This window comes from Myotis myotis, unplaced genomic scaffold (assembly GCF_014108235.1).
Source record: "Myotis myotis isolate mMyoMyo1 unplaced genomic scaffold, mMyoMyo1.p scaffold_m19_p_1, whole genome shotgun sequence".
Lineage (NCBI taxonomy): Eukaryota > Metazoa > Chordata > Mammalia > Chiroptera > Vespertilionidae > Myotis > Myotis myotis.
The window spans coordinates 142,228,870-142,243,615 of record NW_023416313.1 but is presented as its reverse complement, the minus strand read 5'-3'; positions in this window follow the sequence as shown (position 1 = coordinate 142,243,615).

The window sequence follows — 14,746 nt, the reverse complement described above, 5'->3', positions numbered from 1 at the left end:
CTATCCACTGTAAATTGCTATGAATTATGTTAACCAATACCTATAATGGAATATCTCTATTTAATCAAGAATAATTGAATTAAACTATATAATGACCCACGACTGTGAAGTGGATAATATTAAATATTAATTACAGTTGCAAATCACATTTTACTATGAAATTAACATGCCATTGTGTTTTCATCCATTGTGCTTTTCATAATTTTACCAATAATATTCAAAATGGTAATTCCAACTTATATAGACCTTTAAAGCTATCACTGGGACTTTAAATAAATATGTACTCATCTTCAGAATATTAAGCTGCGATTCTGGACTACTATAATTAGTTTTCGGTTTGAGTGTGATATTAAGTAGAGGATTAATGACTTGACAAGCAAAGATATACCCGTATTTGGAGAAACAGATGGAAATGCATGAACTTATATGAGTGTTTTACACAGTGCCAGCTCCTTTCGAAGAGGAAGCCCTTATTCAAGGTCTCATTACCAATGCACAGGGATTCCAAGAGCTAAATACTCAACTCAAAAAGTGAAATTCTATTTTACCACTCTCTTAATAGGTGTGATGGACAAACCACTACAGATTGGGCCAGACTGGTTCCAGTCACCCATCCAGTCTCCAAGAAAGGCACACACTGCCACTCTTGAGAACACATGTAATAGAGGGTGACTCTCTCAGGGTATGACAAACTCTTCTTGGATTTGCTGGGAATAGATTTTTTCCCAATGGTCAAATCATGAAAGTCTAGACGAAACTAACTATATTCAATACAATGGTCTCTGCTTCAGCTTCAAATAACCTCAGATCTATTCATCAAAGTCCACAGGCATGATGGTCCATTGGCAAATTTTCAGCATGGCTGTTTCAGAGAAATGCAACATAGCATCTGGGCCTCTCTGACTGTTCTACTTAGAATCCTGCATGTTGGAAGTACACCCTGTTAGAAGGGAACAGGTTATTTTAAACATGAAACTAAAAGCTCTCCATTATACCTCTGGCTTCTCTTGGACATAGATATCATATTTCATACTCGCACATTTAAGTGCAAATGAACAGTTTGTTGTACTTCTTAGAAGGTTAGCTTAATTCACTAAATCATATGCAAAAGAACAGCAAAAAGTTCTCTTTCTCATAAATTTTGCACACAAAGACCTGAAACCTTGGAGGAAGTTTCTAATTTCCATCTCATATTTGTTATAAATGCAATGAATTGAATTGAAAGGGGGCTATATTAAAGGGAATGCATAAGCTTCAAAATGAGAGTGCTTTTATCGTATATAGAGAATGATTGATTCTGCTATAATGCCAGTGCAGTCTTTGTAATTTTCAAAATTCCATTCAAACTGCTGATATTCTGATGACAAAACCAACTGCCACTGTAACTCCAGAGCCTAACATTAAGAGAAGGGATTCAATGAGTGCAATAAAAAAGAAGGCAATTTTTCCCCTTGCGTGTAATATTCTAAAATTAAGGTGGGAACATTTAATAAAACCCACATGAATACTCTTAGGGAACAACTAATTTGCTAATTGTGTGACACCCAAAAAGCCAAATGTAGTTAATATTTATATAAGAAAAAAATGATGCTTATCTAAGACCAAGGCCGCTGTGTCATAATCTTTTCCTGAGGCATTGTACCAAAATAACAAGGGCCGGGAGAGGGGAAGGGAGGTTATAAAGTAAAAGGGCTTGGTTTTTTTTTTCCTTCTTTCTTTTTTAAGATCTGGGGTACCTCTGACTGACCTAATGTATTTTTATTTGTGACACCTTTTCAAAAGCAAAACAAACAAACTGTCTCCAGAGGCTATAGAGCCTCTTTTTGAAGTGTGCCTCTTGTTCTTACTGTATTTTCCAATAATCCTTCATTTCACTTTCTCCACTATTATTTTATCTTCCCTACTCACAGAGTCCTGGTCCATATCTTCTTGCACTAACCCTCCTCAAGTGTCCCAGCCTTCTCTTGACACTCCTTTGTCACTTAGGGAAGAGGAGGGGCCCTGGAGAAAGACTTGGCCCAAGACACACCCCCAACCTTCTTCCCTGTTTATCCCACCACCTGCAAATGAGGAGGAAACTTTTCAGGGTTTGAATGAAAGCCTCGGCCTCTCCTATAGACAGGGATGCACGATGCGGAAACAGTGTTTGTTAACCAGGCTGAACCACTGAAAAGATCACACACGACAGGGTAGCTTAGAAGCTCTGAGGAATTTAGGCCATACCAGGTTAACTAAATGAGAAGCCAATAGATCAAGTGAACTTTCCTGACCCCCAGACATCCAAAAGCCCAAGTTTACACAGGACCTTTAAAGAACTGGGTTGGGAAGACTTTTTTTTTTTTTTTTTTTTTTTCATGAGGATGAAAGGGTGTTTGGCACATTGGCAGTACTCCATCTGAGAGCAAAATATGTTTGCAATTTTGAAATAAGAAACAAAACCATCCAGACTGACTGTCAACAAATCGATTTCAATGGCCGTTTGTGTTTTGGGTACTACATTAGAAAAATGAGCCCAATTTGGAAGTTTTCAAAAAGATTATTCCCCAGGTTTTCATTGCATTGTTACTCAGAGTAGAATAGAGGAACATGATTGGAAGTAAAATATAAAAGAATGAGGTTAAAAATTGGAATTGTAATTCAAATCTAACATACTGACTGGTCCCTCCATATACAATATAGCTCCTATAGAAAAGCTTGGGTAAAGGTAAAAAGGTTTATAAAATGTGTAGGATTTTTGAATCATAGAAATGATGTGCACATATAGGCTCCAGTGGCTTAAAAATTTTAATAAGAACACTCCTTTCACTAAATTGAACTGTGAAATAGAGGAGGAAGAAATTTCAAATGATATTTATTAATATGTTTTATTACCTGGCTTTGCCTTCTCATTTTATCCTCAACTTTTTGAATGAAAATGTTTTCCTCCCTCCAAGAGGTTCAAAGAGCTTACCCATTTATTTTTATGTATATTCAGAATATTTGAAATGCTAGAAATAGATTAGCCTTTTCAAATATCTCAGTAGTAATATTACTCCTTCACATTTGTCAGTGCATGGGTGTGTGTATACCAGTTATTAAATGAATACAATCTCAGTGTGGTCAATGTGGGGGGCAGAGGGAGATAGGTGTGGGAGAGGGTATATGGGGAGGGGGATTAAATTAAATTAACTTTGGAAAATAAATGATTATAATCTGCCATTATGTGTAATTGAGAGTATTTTTTATTGTATTAATTTTAATAGAGGGTAAATTTAATTATAATAAGTCAGGAAATAGGTAGATAACGGGGAGATCATATAGATGGATATGGATATGAGTATGAATATAGATATATAGGTAGGATTTCAGTAGAAGTCAAGGGAATCAATTTGGCACACAACTATTTTATGCCCTTAGATGAGTCATACAGGTCTTGTTTCCCTTTCAATCAACTGATAATATAATAATTGTTATCAATTTTTAATAAAAATTATTTATCAAAAAATTGTTTGAAGAGTCATCCATAAACACCAACTTTTAGCATAAAAATATGCCCAAAATTTCTTCAAAACTTCTTCAAGAAGCAAGAAACTGTCCAGGAATAAATGCCTTATGGCAGTCTAGACCCATGTTCTAAATTCCTTCAGAAGAAAGCTTTAATCACACTTTCATCTCTTAAATGCTTCACTGTTTCTGCAGCTCTTCCAGTGGCACCCAGAGCATTGCCCAGACCTATAGATCTTCTGCAACATAGGTGCTCACTGACTCACTGTTATTAAAAGGGAAATAATATCCAGCCTAGGTTTCATTGCTACCAATTCCATTATTTTTACTTGAAGAGCCACAATCGCTAACTCATTTTGAGTGACTCCAATTCATTCTGAAGTGTCACACACAGACATTTAAACTCTCATTTCAAAAATAAATAAATGCTGACCCAACTCCCAATACCACCCATCCTCCCTACCCCTCAGATATTGCTCTCCCACTTTTTCCATGAGGGATATGATGGAAGGAAAAAGGAAAATATATTTTGAAATTTAGCCGCTTAAAAGAAATCACTGCCATAGATGGCAATGAGACTAGTCAAATGCATTATGGCAGTGGGCAGAGGGTTTCTTTTGGCTGAACAATTTTGCACACATACAAAAATCAGCTGGGGTTGGATACATAGAAACTAACAGAGCACCGTATTCAAAGCACCTACTATGTGCCAGGCAACAGGCATAAATTAATCAGGATGAAGAACTGTAGAAAGTCTGAGAGAGGTCAATATTTTCTGTCTTCGCCTTCTATATAAATTGCCTTAATCTATTTGAAGTTAAGACATCTTTGATAAAAAGATGTTAGGCATTTTGTACTATTCGACTTTGATAATGTACTTAGAAAAGAATGCCTGGCACATAGTAGAAACTTAAATATTTGTTGAATGAGTGAATGGTTATAAGTACTTTTCAAAGGCAAAATAAATCATCTGCCACTTCTAATGTATTTGGAAAGACATCAATAAATGGCTATTGTAAGGAAGATTGCAGATGCTAGTTAAGATAATCTAACTGTGTAGTAGTTTATTTATGCTACGATAGAATTTTGTTCAGAACCCCTGGGGGGAAAACTTTTGTTGTGATTACTTCTAGGCTGGCAGTCAGTGACTCTCCTCCAGAACAAAATCGCAAACCAAGCCCATGTCCCTCCATGTCCCTGCCATTTAACCATCCAGTTGTTAACACATTTTAAAATCTGACAGGTTATTTCACTTCCAAAATGATACTAAGAGTCACACATGTCAGAATGCTGCTTGATAAGTTGTGTTCGTTTCAAATGTGGTATGCGAGCACTGAATCCTCACTCTTTACATCCTGCAAAGTGTATCAATAATTATGCCAAATCTATCCAACAGTTGATTGAGGTGTTTTCAGTTTGATATGGGTGTCAAAAAGCGAACATTAACTTTCTACTTTATTCAGATCTTTGCCTGATATGTTGAATGAAAAAATAATCCATTCATACATCTCAGATTAATCTCAAACACTGGAAATTAGGAAAAGGTATCTCAGATTCCACACACATTTTCTTTGTGGTTACAGAGGTGACTTTACCACCTGGCATCCTGTCCCTCTTTATTGTCCCCAATTATATCTGTCCTATGTGAAAGGTCTAAGAAGGGTACAGGTTTACATAAGAAGAAATAGTCTTTTTAACCCCAATTCCTAATCTATTTGAAAATATTAATTCTTCTTTAGTTATAAAGTAAATGTTAAAAGGATATTTTCTGCAATCTCTTCTCTTTCAGCCTGTCCTGAGTTAATCTTACATGTTTTTACTGGATCATGAGTGGCTGAACTCCAACCTGAGAAAATTATGCAATGGAAATTCTTTACTTGGGCTTCCCACATTTATTCGCGACATCCCAGTTTGTAGCTGTATTTATCCTGGGCAACAGAAATAACCAATGAAGAAAATAGGAGCAATGTAGTTTTGTATTTACAGTGATCTCGTGAGGCACCAAGGCAGTAGTCCAGGAAGACTCAATGTATTCCTAACCAGATCAATGTGAACCTAGCACATGAACTGAGAAAAAAGAATAGCTTCTAATAAATCATACGCCATCATTGGAATGGAGAACTTCATGCTGTATATTAAATGTATTAAGGGAGAAGTTTAAAAAGGGTTAGCCTTAATTTTATTTTATGATCATGAAGCTCTTCAGTAAATATGTTATCGATTAGATATTATAGTTAAATTGATCTCTGGTATCCACGTATTTTTTCAAATGCTAAAATTTGGCAACCTAATTAAGAACAAGTAGTTTGTAATTATGTATGTTCCCATGTCTAGAATTTTTCCACAGTAAAAAATAAAAAAAAAAAAATCCTGTGCCCATGGGTGACAGTTGCCTGAGGTTAAATTGTAAACATAAGTTCATCGTCATCTTTTAATTTTGTGGCCTTAATCATTTGACCCAAGAGGTGTTGAGAGCTCACAAGGGCAGGGCGAAATGGAGTGACATTTGTCTATGGAGCCCAAGTCTTGACCTTAAAGATGTAAAATGAATTGCCTACTGGAGGGGATATTGTGACCATCAGGTATGCAAAAATGAGCAATAGGAATGTGAAAGAAAGAGAGGAAGAGAGATTGGGAAGGGTGGATAAGGAAAAGCATTTTAGAGACCGATTTGGCATAAGTATTTGCTGTATCTTTTATAATTGTTTACTTTTATTTAATTTGTTTCTACCATGGTGTACTTTAAAAAAATTGCAGATAGAAGAGTTAGGCTTCTGAGTTGTAATGAATTGCTGTGAAATTTGATTACATACATTACTCCAACCCTGGGGAGGGGAAAAACAATTATAGTTCATTATATGCATCTCAAGTTGTTTATTCCTTGCCATGCCCAAGGATAGTTTAAGGACGTGTTTCTGCCAAGAGCTTCCCCCCGCCCCAAATAATTTCACAACAGAGTAAAAACACATGGACTTTATATGAAATAAAAATAGAAGTGATATAAGGGTTGTATTTTTATAGCTGTATTTGAGTACATTTCAAATGAATGTTTGTTAAACAGGGGGAAAAATCAGACTGGCATTGTCGTGATTCTAAGCGAATTAGGTGAGGCAGGAACAGGAAGAATCTGAGTAGCTTGCATTTAATTAGCACTTACTGGTACAAAATAAATTAGACAGATTTGTCTTGTTTTATGAGCAAGATCCTGTTTTTCTATTTCATTTTCTTTGTGCTTTTGGTAAGGACGGATCTGGCGCTTTGGATACTAAATAGGCAACTAATTCAATTGGTGCTTTCTCCGAGGGTCTGCTTGCAAACTGGTGCCAGACTCACTGGTCCTTTGTGTCCTGCCTGCCCTGCATGTGTCTGGGCTCCCCTGGCAAGTTCGTTTTTTTGTCTCTGATGGTTAATAAGCTTTGAGCCTAGTAGTCAAATGTGGTGGGAACGGGGACAAGACGAGGGTCCTTAGTGAAGGTGTTTGTTGTTAAATAGAACAATTCAGCTGTCTCTTTAGAAAACTTGACAAAAGGAAATGCTCCCTGCTGAAAATTTTCTTAGCCTGTTGCACAAAAGATGAAGTTTGTTTAAGAAATTGCTGCTAAAGAAAGCGTCAACCCATTAAGGTAATTATATGGAACCTGTGCCGTATAACAGCTTAATTGATGTTAATGTTTGTCTAATTGGTGATTGGGAGAGTGCAAAGGACTAAAGGTCTTCCGAGCACTTTCAGTCGCGGCCCTGAAAGGGGCTCTTCTGGTTTTCACAGTTATAACAATGCCTGCGCGTCTTTCTCAGATTACGCCTTGTTTTCAGCCCCTTACAGCATTCTGCTCCACTACTTAAAGCATAAAATAAGGGTGAAGAGCCATTGTCTAATGCAGCCTTTTTCAAAGAGTGTTTCTGACAGGGATTGTTCTAGGAATCGGGCAGGAGAGAAGGGAGTGTGAGAGGTGAAAGCCACTGTCACCCACTTGTGTCACCTCCCCAGTGAGCAGCAAGAGCCGCCTAATTGCTGCATCTGGTTTTTTTTTCCCTCCAAGCCTCCATTCTCTTAAACAAGATCCTTACACCGATGCCACATGTTCCTGTGGAATCTATCAAACAAAACAAAACAAAAAAACACCCAACCTGGCTGACATTTTTAAAAATTGGCATAAAAAGGACTGTTGGGGAAACAGATAGAAGAAATGCGTACACAAAAATCTATGAACTTTTATATTTTCTAAGATTTCACACACTAGTATGGACCTATTTACAAAAATAATTAGATAAAACAATGCATGCATGTACCTAAACACGTATATGTGACTTTTCTTTGCAAAGATGCAGGCATGATTATTACATAGATTCTTATGCATGCAGACACAAATGTATAGATTTTGAAAGCTTGCGTTTGTTTCCATTTGAGAAAGCCATTTAAATGTGTCATCCATTGGTCTAAACAAAGTAATAGTAAATATCATTGATCCGGGTTATAAAACTCAAATGCTTGCATATTTTGCATCGCAAGATAAACTGATTGAAGAGTCAAGACTTGTCATTTAAAAAAAAGAAAACCTCAGCTGCACACTCATTCATTCACACAAGCACAATGCATTTAACATCCCCCATCTCTGAAAAGTTATAGTTCTCAAGCTTTTCAATTTTTATCTTTTGCATTCCTATATTTAACAGATTGATATTTTCCTGTTTGTTCTCTTTAAGATTTCTTCTCTACATACAGAGTGTATTCATGTGTTATCCTAATGAGGAAATGACGAGTTTTTATCAACCTTATTAAACATACACCCAGAAGATATCCATTTTAATAAGGGGCCAATTACTAAGTGTGTCTTCAGTTAGAAAGAACTTAGCTTTTACCTTGTTCTTTGGCTCTCCATGTCTCTAATTAATTGAATCTTGAAATCGTTGGACTTTCAGCTTAAGAGAAGACTGAAGAAGGGAACTTAACAACACTGCCTATTCCTTTATGTCTAGAACAGGCTAAAAAAAAAAAAAAAAAAAAAAAAAAAAAAAAACACCTGTAATGCTAAAAGACTCAGGCTTTTGTCTGTTTCTAATATTACTTTTCTGCCTAATTGCCATCACTGCCACGTACATTAGGCCCTTTTTCAGCAGGGTTAAAACAGGGCCAGTGATGAATGGAAAACTGATTGTACTGCTGTCAAACTTGAATGTGAGGCTTATTCTAGAGATAGAAGTATGAGGAAAAGGACAGAGAATTGCACTTCATTAAAGCTCTACCAAGCTGATTGGAGTGGAGGAGGTAATTGAGATTTAAAGTGGCATTCCCATCACACTGTCCCTTTTTCAACTTAACAACTGTCATTCAAGCCACATAGGGCAACAATTGGCCAGATTTCCCAGCTCTTCTGAGTAATAAAACAGACACTCACCTTCTGGCTATTCGTTTTACTTACTTTGTTCTAATTTCCAATTCATGTGTCATTAGTGAACGAAGATTGACAAGAAATAGCTTTGACCTCACAGATTTGACCTTCAACCCCAGAGACCCAACTCTAGTCTGAACATAGGTTGGAATATGCTAAGAAACACCTTTCCTTTGCACAAGAATGAATGGCAGTTTTTTCATCATTGTACCACCCCCTGCTTGCCACTACATTTAGACTATGAGACATGTCAACTGCCTGTCACAATTACAATAGACACAGCAAACCGGAATTTTCCCCAAACCCAAGGGGAACTTCCTGAACAAAGAGTAAATTTTATTGCACAGATTTTGGAGACCTCCAATTTGTAGAGCCATAATGAATGCATCCCACAGACAAATAGGTAGTTGTTAATTATCCCAGCAATTTCTTTTTCTAATGTGCTAACAACACAGCATGCTAAGCCTTCGTATCCTACACTGTTACCTGATGATCTCATCACATTTGAAAAGATGGTAGTCTGGGAAAAGGGCATTATTATAGAAAGTATGCATGAAAAAAGTTACATGATTATAATCTCTCATTTTCATGATTTTTTTAAAAGAAGGTGTGATATTTTGGCTACACCTTTACTGAACCAACTGATGTAGTTTGCATATAGTATCACTTTAAGATAAACATAATTTTGTATTTCCCTTGACTGATTATCCTAAAGCTTATATACACTAATTTTGTGTCATCAAAGCATTCTGTGGATAAATAATTGCAGAAGGGCCAGACCTATGACCTGAATAAGAACCCTCAATGAATTTACTAGTAATTTATGCTTTTTCCATAGTTTTGAATAGAGATTGGCTCCTGGAAATCTATTATGGTTAGAAAGTTGTTACATTTTCTTTATACTGAGTTACAAACATTTTGATAATCCTAGTATTATACCTCTAAATAAATAGAATAATGAAATATACCACGTTTATTTTGTGCCAAAAGTTTGGAAAGTTGACTTTGTCTTCTCCATGATAAAACATTTTGAAAACTTGCCAGGTTACTGCATTGACTTTGTTTAATGAAATGTGATGTCATTTTACCAGCAATATTCATCCTTCTTCAGTTATTTTATTTAAATCATGGGTATATTACTGTATTGACTTCACTGTAATAGATGTTGCAGTCATTTGATTTTTCCCTTGTAATATTCTTCTATTATAACATGGATTTGCATAACTCATTGTGTTTCACTGTGTTTTCTGCATTTTTGATTTATGTTACTGAAAAAGGAGAGTACAATATATTTTTCTTACAGGAAGAGGCATTAACTTTCATGAGAAATCACAATTGTTACCCCATCATCTGTAAGTACTCTCAAAGCTACTAACTTCAGAACATTTAAATAAAACTCAAAGAACTGATTCCTTTTGAAGAGGTGATTAGCATATAAATACAAAAAAAATCATTTCAGAATAGGACATACTTCCAGAGTATGCCATAGTAAGAGTTTACCAATAATTATAAAAATTCAGGCAGTCTATTGTGGATTAAGCATTCTTTATTAGATCCGTGTCACAATGATGGGTGAAACACGCTTTCAGGGAAAGGACAATAACACATTTACCATAGCTTTGCCCTGATGCTTGCTACCCCTCACCCCTCCGTCTCCACCCCCATTATGACAGGGATCTTCAAGTCAAAGAGTAAAAACAACAACTATTTTTAGAATTTTCCTTTCTACTGGATAAATGTTCATGTTCTTATAGGTCAGAGAGGTGAGAACTTATTGTTTTATCTCAACAGCACATTTATGGTCATCAAAAGAAATAAACCTCAGACTGGTAGCTACTGTAGAGATGTCTGTTATCCTACACCTGGGACAATTACACTGTGTTAGTGAAGCTAACAAGAGGTAGGCCATAGATCAAGGGTCACGGCACTGTCAAGAGGAAGTTATTCTTCAGTCCACTAAATCTCTTATCATTTTCATCTAATGTAACATCCACCTGTCAATCAGAGAATGTATACCATTGTCTTGTTCTAAGTGCTGCACTTTTGGCCTCAAAGGGAGCACGTTTTATTACTTTTCTCATAATTACCATTGTCTATCTTTAAAATTTTATCCTCAAAATAAACACATTAAACTAATAAACGTTATATTTATAGTAAAATAAAGACAAGGGGCAAAATTAAAAACAAGTTTCAGATATTAATGTTTGTCTGATTTAGTTAATGGTTATCTATCATAAGTGAGTGAAAAAGAGAGTCAACTGGAGGAATATTAAATCAGTAACATTGGAGAAATAACAAATGGCAGAATAGCTCAACCACATAACATGTGCCTAAATAAATGTGTGTCAACCTGTGGTCAGGCTCACCCCAATATTATGGACTAGTACAATATCAAGCTAACAGGCATGTTTATAAAATATCTTCTAAGAAATATTTTCATAACGGACTTCAATTGAGTTGATATGTGTACACAGTAGGCTCTGCTTATGGTATATTTGAATACAATGAAATTCTACTTAGAATATGGTATCATGAAAGGCTCAGTTATCCTAGTAGCACAATATGTAAATTGTAATTCCTCTTGTCATGAGATTCCATTTTTAAGAAAATTTTTGTCTCAAGGAATCATCCTTAAAAAAAAAAAATAGCTCTAGCCGGTTTGACTCAGTGGATAGAGCATCAGCCTGATGACTGAAGGGTCCCGGGTTCAGTTCCAGTAAAGGGCACATGCCTGGATTGCAGACTGGATGCCCAGTGGGGGCATGCAGGAGGCAGCCGATCAATGATTCCCTCTCATCATTGATGTTTCTATCTTTCTCTCCCTCTCCCTTCCTCTCTGAAATCAATATAAATATATTTAATAAATAAATAAAAATAAAACAAAAAAAACCTACAAGTTATCTCAAAACATTAAATGAGAAAATTTATAGTTTAAGATTCATAAGGTTAAAAGTGACTAAATTGGGATATTTAGACCTTCTCTTTCACTGAAAGGATATTAAATCACAAAGAAGTTTCATGCTATCCTTTGTCTCTAAAGAAAAGTAAAAGTAAACCTCTAGTATTTTCATATGTCCCTTTCCTTCTTGTAACTCCTATAAAAATATATGGTGGGATGGAAAGTTTTAAAATGGAATGCAGGATTATGAACTTTAGCCTCAAATCTGCTCTTGGCTAGTTGAATAGTATGAGTCCCAGTTTCCCAAGCTGTCAAATGGGAGTGAGAGTTCATTATTCCCAACCCTATGGGTTTTTAAAGGCTTACTAGCATCTTAATGCATCCCCTCCTCTGTGCACCCTAAAAAAACTTTTATCTTAATTCCTAATAAAAACATATTTATTCTACCCTCATGGCCTTTTTCTTTTTGGGGACAGGGATAGGATCTTCATTTTCCCCCCAAGTACTTAGCAGAGTGCCTGTTGAATTAATGAAAGAAGGAATCTTTATTAGGGTAACTGTACATCCTGCTTTTTGCCTATTTTTTCATGTTTAATTATTAATAGATCCTATGCACTTTCAAAATTCTCTAAGTTTGGATGACATTATATTGTATTCATCATTTCCTTAATGAAAGTATAAACGACTTATATCACCAATTTACTTGAGATCAATTACTACCCACTCAGATTTCTCTTTTCTTTGCAAAATAACTCCAGTTCTTCTATCTTTATTGTCCCTTTGTTTTAAAGTTTGGAGATTATTTTAGTGAACTGAATCTTAGATTTGTGCTTCTACATTTACTGTCATCCTATATTTAAATCACCTTGCTTCAAAGACAACTCTGGAGTTCCTTACAAGCTTAAGGTAATAGGACTCTAATAAATGCAGGGTGGGGAAAAGTAGGTTTACAATTGTAAGCACATAAAACACAGTTTGTTCTTATATTATTATTTATTAATTACTAGAGGCCCGGTGCACAAAAATTTGTGCACTCAGGGGGGTCCCTCAGCCCGGCCTGTGCCCTCTCGCAGTCTGGGACCCCTCAAGGGATGTCCACCTGTTGGCTTAGGCCTGCTTCCCAGGGGAATGGGCCAAAGCTGGCAGTCAGACATCCCTCTGGCAGCCCGGGAGTCCTCGGGGGATGTCCACTTGCCAGTGGGGAACAGGTCTAAGCTGCAGTCTGACATCCTTAGAGCTGCTGAGGAGGCGGGAGAGGCTCCCACCATCACCGCTGTACAGGCAGCCATCAGCCTGGCTTGTGGCTGAGCAGAGCTCCCCCTGTGGAGCGCACTGACCACCAGGGGGCAGCTCCTGCATTGAGCATCTGTCCCTTGGTGGTCAGTGTGTGTCATAGTGACCAGTCATTCCCAGTCATTCTGCTGTTAGCGTCAATTTGCATATTACCCTTTTATTATGTAGGAGTGCCTGGCCAGCCTGGGTGAGGGGCTGATGGCTGTTTGCAGGCTGGCCACAACCCCCAGCCACCCAAGCTCCCAGTGGAGGCTGGCTGGAAAAAGGTATCTGGGATTTATTTAGCTTCTATAATTGAAACTTTGTTGCCATGAGTGGAGGCCTTAGCCGGCTCAGGCCTTAGCCATTGCCCAGGCAACCAAGCCTCCTGCTTGCTCCAGCTCTGTGGCTGCTGGCCGCCATCTTGGTTGGGTTAATTTGCATATAGCCACTCTGATTGGCTTGTGGGTGTGGCTTAGGGCATAGTGAAGGTACAGTCAATTAGCATATCTGTCTTTCATTAGCGTAGATTGTGTTATTTTCCATATGAACAACTGTAAACATCTTTTGCCAACCCCTGTATTACAATTTTTGGAACTAAATTACCCTTTACTAGCAAGCAGAAATCAACAACACATTTCAATAGACCTTGTCTTCTAAAACTAATTCTGTAGATAGCACAGACCTAAGAGGGTGAGAATGAGATCATACATCTTGCCTTTATGATAATAACTGTCATAAAAATGGCATCTTAAAATATGAAGCATATAGTTCAAAAGTTGGTCTCTGTGTCTGAGTATAGCAATATATCAGAAACATGACCATTTCTGATTCCAGAATGAAAAAGTGATTTTTCTAAGAAGCCACTCCCAAATTCAGGCACCTCTTTGCCGAGCCTTGCCATGTTTTCACTCACTCCTTCAAACCTTCTGTATGCTGATACAGCAAAGGCTTTGATTAAAAGGCCTGTGGGGGCCCTGACCAGAGTACGCTGGAGGTTAAAGGCCCACTTGCCATACACATGTGTGCAGACAATGACACAGCAGTAATACTATGTTAACAGTCCCTTCGCCCTACACATGAGCAAGGGCAATGACTCAGCAGTAGCACTATACATGCTGCACAGGCACAACCTTATATAACCTACATATGTTTATGTCACACAGATGTCACTAGTTGGCACGAGGCCTCTTTTGTCTGAGCGTGTACATAAGGGGCCACTGACCAGCCAATTGTTGGCTGCTTTGTTCGGAATAAAGCGTGTCCCACCTTCCTATGGCAACTCGTGTGTTCTTCCAATTCCCAGCATCCAAAGGAGTCGAGTCCCTGGCCGAGGAATTTGGACCAGACAGGCCTTCGTGTGAAAATAAACAAAAACACGGAGGAAAAAATATCTGGTTTTGCAAAACATAAACTTTTAGGTTATAAATAAAGTAACATTTCCATACATTTTTCCAGTTGAAATATGGACATTTATTATAGGCTCGTTAAGAATCTATACTACTGTTTCTAGCCCCATGTAGTCAAATAAGTGACTCAGTTTTGGCTTTTGAAGTAATTTGTAACCAAATGTTTCAGATACTATTCAGAGTAAAGGAGCTAATTCTGATACTAGAACATCCCAACTGCCTTTTTATTTTAATTTTAATTGCTTTACCTTCTTCATATCATACCTAAGTAAAAATAGAGGAAAGTGTCAGAG